Below are 8,521 nucleotides of genomic sequence, written 5' to 3'. Positions count from 1 at the left end.
AATAAATTACCAAGCATGCAAGTGGTCATGGTCGATCACACACCACACACACACACACACGCTTGCATTGATTGGTGAATTTGTGATAGATGAGTCATCATGCGTCATCCCTCAACGCTCTCCGACCAGGCTGCCTAATGTTCGACACCATTTAATTACTGCACACTGTAGAGTCTTAACAACATTTTTAGCATTCATTTGTTTATTTTGACCTTAAATCACAGAGAATATGCATGTGTAATGATAGATGTGTAAGTGTTTTAAGTCACAATAATTAAACCCATAAAGGTGCTAAACTTATGCCAACATTTCTCTCTTTAAAAGCCAAAGAAAACTGAAATTACCTATAACGAGCGAAGTAGATTCTTCTTTTGATGAGGAGACAACAGCTTGAAAACTATGAAAATATTTTGCCTAGAGTTAGAGAGAGGAGTTAGATGCTCAGCCTATTTCATTATAATATGTCTGTAATGCACGTAAATTGTTCACACCATCTGCAAATAATGTCAGTCGTCACTTGGCTGAATTTAGATGTATTTCTTTATAAGGGAAGTGAACATGCACATGGAAAAGGTTAAAACTCACCTGTGTTACCCAGTCCTGATGAACCTTCCATCTGACAAATGTCACATTTGGAAAAAGCACTGCATCGTCAATCGCTATGTTGGGCATATTTTCAATCTCCGGTAATTTATTCCATAACCTATCAATAAGAAATTAAGTTATACATCATGCATGAAACTGTTTAAATGTATTGGGACATAGGCGTACCTACAAACAGTACAACCTATAGTTAGCATAGGTATAATTTTTCCACCTTAAGTTTCTGTGCAACTACGGCTTTTACCCGGCTACAGTATTTCAATCTGTCCAGACACTCAATTCTCTGTTATGACTAGAACAAAAAAAAAAGATAAATTCATACTTTGATCGACTTTCCCTGACATAATCTCACATACATATGCTTTATTCATGGGAATTTCGGGGATGGGGATGGTCACAGGAGAAATACAATGACCAACCAGAAAAACTGATTCCCAAAGGTTTTTTTGTGCAGCCTAAAAAGATTGTGATTGAAGATAACACATACAACCTTTTCCTTCTCTAGATGTCTGCATAGCAAAGCTCAATATATTATATTCTTATGAATTAATTAAGAGTTTTGTATATTATAAAGAACATATGGAAATGTAATTATGTTATCAGAACCAGAGAGTTTAATTCTCTGAAAATGTGTATCCCAAATTACAATGGAAACCTGGAAATAAGAGTTTAAAAATCAAAAAGGAAATCACAGACTGGAGGTTTTAACAGAAAGGAAAATTACCTGAGGGTATCTCCAACAGAGGATATTAAAATGATAGTAACACATCCCTGAAACACAAACACCATATTTAACCTATGCCAGTATAAATCAGGTGGGGCATAATTAATGATAAGTTTGTTTAAGATTTATTTCAGGATTATTCATAGGACCTACCTCCGTGTCTCCATACACAATATAACATTTATCAGGGCCAGTGCAACTATGAGAAAAAATGGAGGCCATTATTGTGACTTATTGTGACATTTGGAAGATATGTTAACATGCAGTTTCGCTGCTCACCCAAAATCTAATGTCAAAGGCACCGTTTCTAGAGCATTGATCTGGCAGTAAGGCTCCAGAGTGGAAAGCTCATAAAGCTGGATCTCTCTGTCCCTGCAAGATAAAAAAAAAGACGCACAATAAGCAAAGCAAGGATAGTTTGTGCCCTGCTGTCAGTTTACTTTATAAATAATTGGGTCTTTAATTATGTTATTAAAGCTTACCCTGTTCCAATCATCAGCTTGTTAAACTCTGTCATCAGAATAAAGTCACTTGCCCACTTTGACTTCCTGCTTGCTGGTCCTTCATTCTGAAATATAATTATGTTTCCAATATTAAGTGAGGAAATACCAGCTGTGTCATTTAAGAACAACAACAATTAAAGGCAGCCTTGTTATAGACCTCCATTGTCAACATAGAACACATATACAGTATGAGCCATATTGTTGCCATGGGTGATGTGTTCCTATTACTCGGGCACTGCACTGTACCCATTTGTTTGGGATATATAAAAACGACATAGTCATTGGCCAATATCTGTGCCCTCAGTAGTAGGAACCAATGGGCTTCGGGCTTGCAGACATGATTTAAAGGTAGACGTATAGTCTTTAATGTGCTTGGTGGAAATAAAAAAAACAGACTTATCCCTAAAGTGTTTTGATGAATGTACAAAGAATACATACAAATAAAGGTTTGGTCTTCAGTGGTTTCAGTTCAGGGCTGCAGCAGCAAACAACACCGTCTTCTCTCACTGTTACAATGGTGCCATCATGGCTGGAGTGGATGTTGACGATGGGGATGCCATGACACAATGTCTTCATCGAGGCTGGCAGAGTGAAAGCCACCTGCTTGCTGCGTCTCACAGTTTCCTGCTTCTCTTTGTATTCATGCATCATGTGTGTGCAGAACTCACCCTGTGTCACATCACTTTGTGTCAGGTTATGGTAGTCCTGCACAGTCATATCATTTTTATCATGGCTTTATATGGTTAGATTTCAGCGGTGGGGGGAAACAAAAATACAGAAATAGTTGTCGCAAAAACAAATTGGCTGTTGATGATTTCGGCTATTTTCTACATGTTACAATTTGTTACAATATGCTTTCCAAATGAAAGACACTCTGCAAAGAGTGACAAATGTGCTATCATGCAGTAACATGTGTATTGAAATTCCTGATTTAGCCCGAATCATTGTGTTCAGGTGAGTAACAGCTCTACTTGCTCCACTAATTCATAGTGAATTACAACTGTCACATTTCATAGGGGCATAGTGTGCAAAGTGTCATAAAAAAGGCAAACCTCCTGAATGAAATAGATGAATGCTCCATTAGAAAAAAATATACTTTTCATCTCACCCATGAAATCTGTCCTTGACCCAAATAATCAATCTTCTTAAATAACCGTTGAATCTGTGCATTGCTCTGTGAAATAACAAAAGAATAGAAAACAATGACACAAATCAATCAGGCAATAGCTGAGGCTTGTCCTCAATTGCAAAGAAATGAGACACAGATAACGCAGAGATGAGAGAATCTGAGACAGAGTTAAAATATTAGGAGGAATGTGCCACTGTCCTTACTGTCTTAGGCAAACCCAAACACTTCTTCACTATACGTCCAAAACACTTTGCATCAATGGATCTCGAGCCACCCCTTTCAAATTCCTTTGCAAGAAAAAATGATGTCACATATTGCAGAAATGCATATCTAGACCGTCAGTGAGTTTTAAAAAGATGCAGTTCATACAATACCTCGAACGCTAGTTTCAATTTCTGGAGATTGTCGAGTGATATCGTCTCATCAATCTTGTTGGAGAAAAGAACAGTTGTGACATGTGTTATTACATGAACCAATAATAATGCTGGGTGATTGTGAATATTCAAAGAAAATAGCACAATACAGGATATACCAGAAATCAGGTTTAATTCACAAACAAATGCTCCTTCTAATTTATTTTCAGTCCACTCAAATGCACTCACCAGGCAGTTCATAAAGCATGCTTGCTAGAAAGGAGATATTAACAGCATGTAATTATCAACACATATGGTTAGGGCTGCACCTCTGAGTATTAATGACTATCTGTAAAGGCCATTTGTCAGCCATGATGTGTGCTTTCACAAGGCTGGATGGCTGGCCATGTTCTCTGCGTCTAATGGCCTCTCTTCATTTTGCTATGATTTCCTGGCAACGGGTCATTTATCCATGACGCTACCTGATCCATCATTAATAAATAATGGGGATAAACAGCCTAGTTCCTTAAGGATGTAACTAGAGTCAAGGTTTCCCCACGGTATCTCCTGAATTTCAGAGATAATTGTTCCATCAGTCAGTGATGGAAGTGCTGAAAGTTGTCTGCTTTACAAAATGTATTTATGAACACTGCATAACTTTGAACTCCTGAGCCTGCTCCGTCCAATCTGAGATGGCACATTGCTTATTACATAAAGCAGGAGAGTGTGACTGACACCTGCACCGGAAACTTCTGCTGGTGTTCAGGCTCCTGCATCAGTACATCATTTTTGTCAGCTTGAATTTGAATCTACTGGGGTCCTTTTAAGTGGTTGGCTCAGCAACTAAGTTTGTTCCACTTTAGACTGAAACATGGCCATCCTCTGGGACAGATCGTCTTGTCCAATGCGCTGTCAGACTGGGAGTAAATTGATCATCAACTTGATTTAAAATGGCACTTTTGGAATTACCTCATTCTTTCTGCAGCTCACCTTGTGAGTGGGATATTCTTCAGCTGTAGTGTAGTTTAACCACATCAGAAAGAGTGTGTAAACTAGTGATCGTAACACTCTAGTGACACCTTGAGGCTAAATGCTGCAACTTAAAGAAAGCAGACTCAATGGTAAAATTGTACAAATCTATCATGGTGCTGAAATAAACAAAATGTAGGAGAATCTTTTAGTTTGAGAGGTCAAACATATTCACACTTATTTCTCAGATTTTACTTTCAGACTTTGTTAACTTTACCTTGAGGCTGCACAATCTGCGAGTTGAGTCAATAATAGGGTGTTGTTTTCTCATTTGAGCCTCATCTCCTTGTGTGATTGAGTGTCTTCGCCTGTTCCGGCTCAGCAGTTCTCCCACCAGCCATTCAGGCTGCTGTTTGTCCTCGCTGCAGTCATCTGTGAGTTTCTCAACGCAACAACCTGACCCCGTCGTCCTGTCTGCAGTTTTCCACAGTTCACAAAGGATGCTGGAGGATTTGAGATGTTTTAATTAAATGCAAGCACTGTCCTTATAGCAGATTGTTATGATGAGTAAATATTGTTCTGGAAAAAAATATTATTATTATGTGAGAAGCTTGTTATTTGTGGTCACTTCTGGCGACACCAAGGATAGCCAACAATGTTACACATACAGGATGTCTATGCAGAGATCTATTAAATCATTGCAGTGGGACTTTTCCATGGATGTAGAAAGAGAGCCGTTATCAGACTTCATATTACATGTACACTGTAACTCCTCAGTGCCACCCCAGATGGCAACTCAAGCAGCATGACAACAGTAAACATGTGATTAACATGACAGAGAAACAAGGGGCTCAACCTATTATTACTAAGTTATCCAGACACTGAAACAGTTCAAACTAATACAAAATTGGTTTTAACAATAAATAAATCAAGAGAAATACACACATGTGGTGAAATTAAGGAGAGAAACATAATATCAGGTTACCTGGACACATGTTGAGTTTCTAATCTTCCTGAGGCTGAAGAGGAGCGGACCTCCTTCCCCAGTGGCATCCTTGTTAGATGTTGTATTTTAAAGGGTTGATGTGATGTAAAATGCAGACTTTAGTGCAGCACATTGCCTCAGTCAGACTTTAAACACACAGATCTCACATTCGTCTACCTGACACTCACTCTGACATTACACCTGAGCTGAGAGGGTGGACCCATGGTAGCTAAGAAACCAAGGGTGACAACTGAGACACTAAAGACAAGAAGCTGCACTTGTTGACGGCCTTGTTAAAGCCATGTAACAATGTATTGCACTATTTACATTGAACTTAAATGAGACGATTATCGTAGCAATCTTTAAGTAATACTAGTTAATTTTCGTTGAACTAAGGGGAAAAAGAAATTAAACAAACATTATTGAATTTCTTTGAGAATGAAATGGAAAACAGTGTATCACAAAGCAAAACAGTAGGATAAAAAGTGGTACTGCTTGTGATATTCTAAGCAGATTGAACCATTAAATCAATGTAACATGCTTTTAATGAGATGTGTTATCAAGCTGCAAACAGACTGCAAAATGTACGAGATAGCAGAATACGGGGGCAATGAAACACGAAGGCAGCCAAGTATTTTTTCACTAGGCAGGAGTGTTTAATTATCACAGCACACAGGTTCCACAACTATAATGACATAGCAATTAAATGAGCGTTAATTATATTATGTTATACTGGTTATTATAGTTATGACCCCTTTCATTAGAAAAAGAAACAGCAAAATACAAAGACAGATAAACAAACCTATATATATATATATATATATATATATACGTATATAGAGCTTGATATCCACTCTGGTGAGCAGCGATTAGACACAATAGCTGGGAGTTTATTAACTTTCTCCTTTCTGTTTGGGTCTTTACTTCAAGCTGTTCTTAGCTTCCTTTCCTGCAAAGCCAAAAGACACAGCATATGAATTACCTGTCATTGTTAAAATCAGTAAGCAGCCTGTTCAAATGCTCAAACATTTGAAATTGAAACTTACCCTGCTCAGGTAACATTTTGTGCAACTGCTGCAGCTCCTCGGGCAGCAAAGCCTTTATCATATCTGTGACATTAGTGATTCTCTTTCCACAAAACCGTTTGTCAAGTCTGGTCTTCTCTGCTGAGCGTGCCTTTGCACAACAGTAGGAACTGAAACACACAGAGGGCAATAATAGATACAAAGCTTGAGGCTTGTTGAATTGTAAGCACTCTTATACACACCTAAACCACGACAGAACATGTTCGGATTTGTGCTGCTGCTGTAGTGATAGAAGTTGCCCAGCAGTTCAGGTTTTTGCTTTTGGCTTTTTAATTTTCCCTCATCTCTGTATCAGTAGAAAGCTGCATTTCATGTCTGCTGTGAAGAGGTGCAAGTCTTCTTTCTGCAATATTAATATGATCCTGTACTGTCAAATAGGTTCCACAACGAATGTAAAATAAGCTGTAAAGAGGGAATTTTATGGTTGTTTGATTTTGGCAGGCCTGAGTGCTTGAATGTCAGTAGTTGAGCAGTTCTGACGTCTTCATGTACACAAGAATGAACCAACAGACTTGACATACCTTGAGGCATACCCATGTAGTCACATTTGTAGACGGAGCTGTACTGCGCTGTCAAGGCCTTACTGATCACCCCCTCAGATGGGGGATATTTCCAAGGAAAGCTGACATACTCAGAGCTTTGTGCAGCATCCTTAGGCAGCCTCCACATCATGAAAGACTTCAGGAAAATATTTTGCTTTAAAAGTTACGATACACTGGGAGAGGTCAAGCATGGCATTGAACTATAAATGTAAAATTGAGGCTAACACAGCCTAAATACCAACCTGACTGGGATGTGGGTTGTTTCTCCTCTGCCCCGAGGCTGTTCCTGTGCGAATACTCTCAGGCTTACAGGCCGGCTTACAACAAAACTCCTTGCTGTACACAGTTGATCCAAAAGGTCCAGACTGTGAATATGAGTCTGTAATTGAAGTTGACGCTGGGCACCTACACATGCATTTCGTAGGCATACAATTAAACACACACTAAAACAATCCTACATTTTGTGTATGCCCATTCAGAACTTAACCAGAAGACCATAATACATAAATATAACTTACAGCACAATCTCTGCAGCTAAGTTTGGCCGGTAGAAAAATTGTCTTTTATTAGAAGTTTCATATGGATCCCACCATTGCTTGCCCTCTACAAAAAAAGAAGAAATACATTATTATTAGATTGCAACGTTGAATTCTAATTCGTTCTTAAAATGAGCATTGCGCACAAAAAGCTAAAAACAAAAACAACATTTAAATCAATTGAGCAAATAACAAATAATGCAAAAGATTAAAATACTACACTGTCACCCATAAACAGTTTTGTAAACCCATGTACTATGACCCTATGACTATGACAGTTATCTTTTTTCCCAATAGAGAACAATGTTCAGAGAAAGTTGCGTACAAAATGTCAAATAAATCTACAAAAGAGAGGGAGACAAAATAAATATGTTGGAAAGTAGGGATGACATAAGACTATTCCAGTGGAAATAATGTCTTCTTTGAACCCATAATATGAATTACAATTACCCCAAGGGAGCATGAAAAATACACTTCTATGTATCCTAATTATAATGCTTTGAACCAAAGATAGGATTGATCAAAATAAATTGTGACCCGCAACAGTCCAAAATAATACCTTGAATTATTCCAATTATTTAATAAGGAGTATACGCCAAATAAAGCTATATCACAGTAAAACAAGATTTAATAGACAATGTATAAGAAATTCCATTCCAAATCAAATGTAACATGTTTTTGCGAATCTAAAAAATAACCTTACTTTCAAGAAAATTCAATCTTTACATATCATTGGTTTTACATTACCTTGTGTTGTCATTGGTGACCGTTGTTTTGGTGTCCTCTGCTTTAGTTTTTTTCAGTGTATGAACACCTTTCCATTTCCAGATGATAGTTCACATCATGGATAGCTTGCTGAAAAGCATAACTGACAACTGTGGATTTTCTGTGTCTTTTCAGGTAAAGTTGTTTATGTGTGCAGAGGCAGAAAGGATCCCAGCAGGGTGTTGAGGTGCTGTGGTAATGGAGACCTACAACATTTGAATGGCCACACTGAGCTCCTCAGCAGGGGAGATGTTGCATTACATAACATTACATAAGAGTAGCTTTTGTCAAGAGCAAAAGATAATGGGGATCCTTAATAAACATAAA

Source organism: Notothenia coriiceps, unplaced genomic scaffold (genome assembly GCF_000735185.1).
Source record: "Notothenia coriiceps isolate Sejong01 unplaced genomic scaffold, NC01 NC01_scaffold00037250, whole genome shotgun sequence".
In the NCBI taxonomy this organism is placed as follows: domain Eukaryota; kingdom Metazoa; phylum Chordata; class Actinopteri; order Perciformes; family Nototheniidae; genus Notothenia; species Notothenia coriiceps.
Note: the sequence above shows the minus strand (reverse complement) of the source record.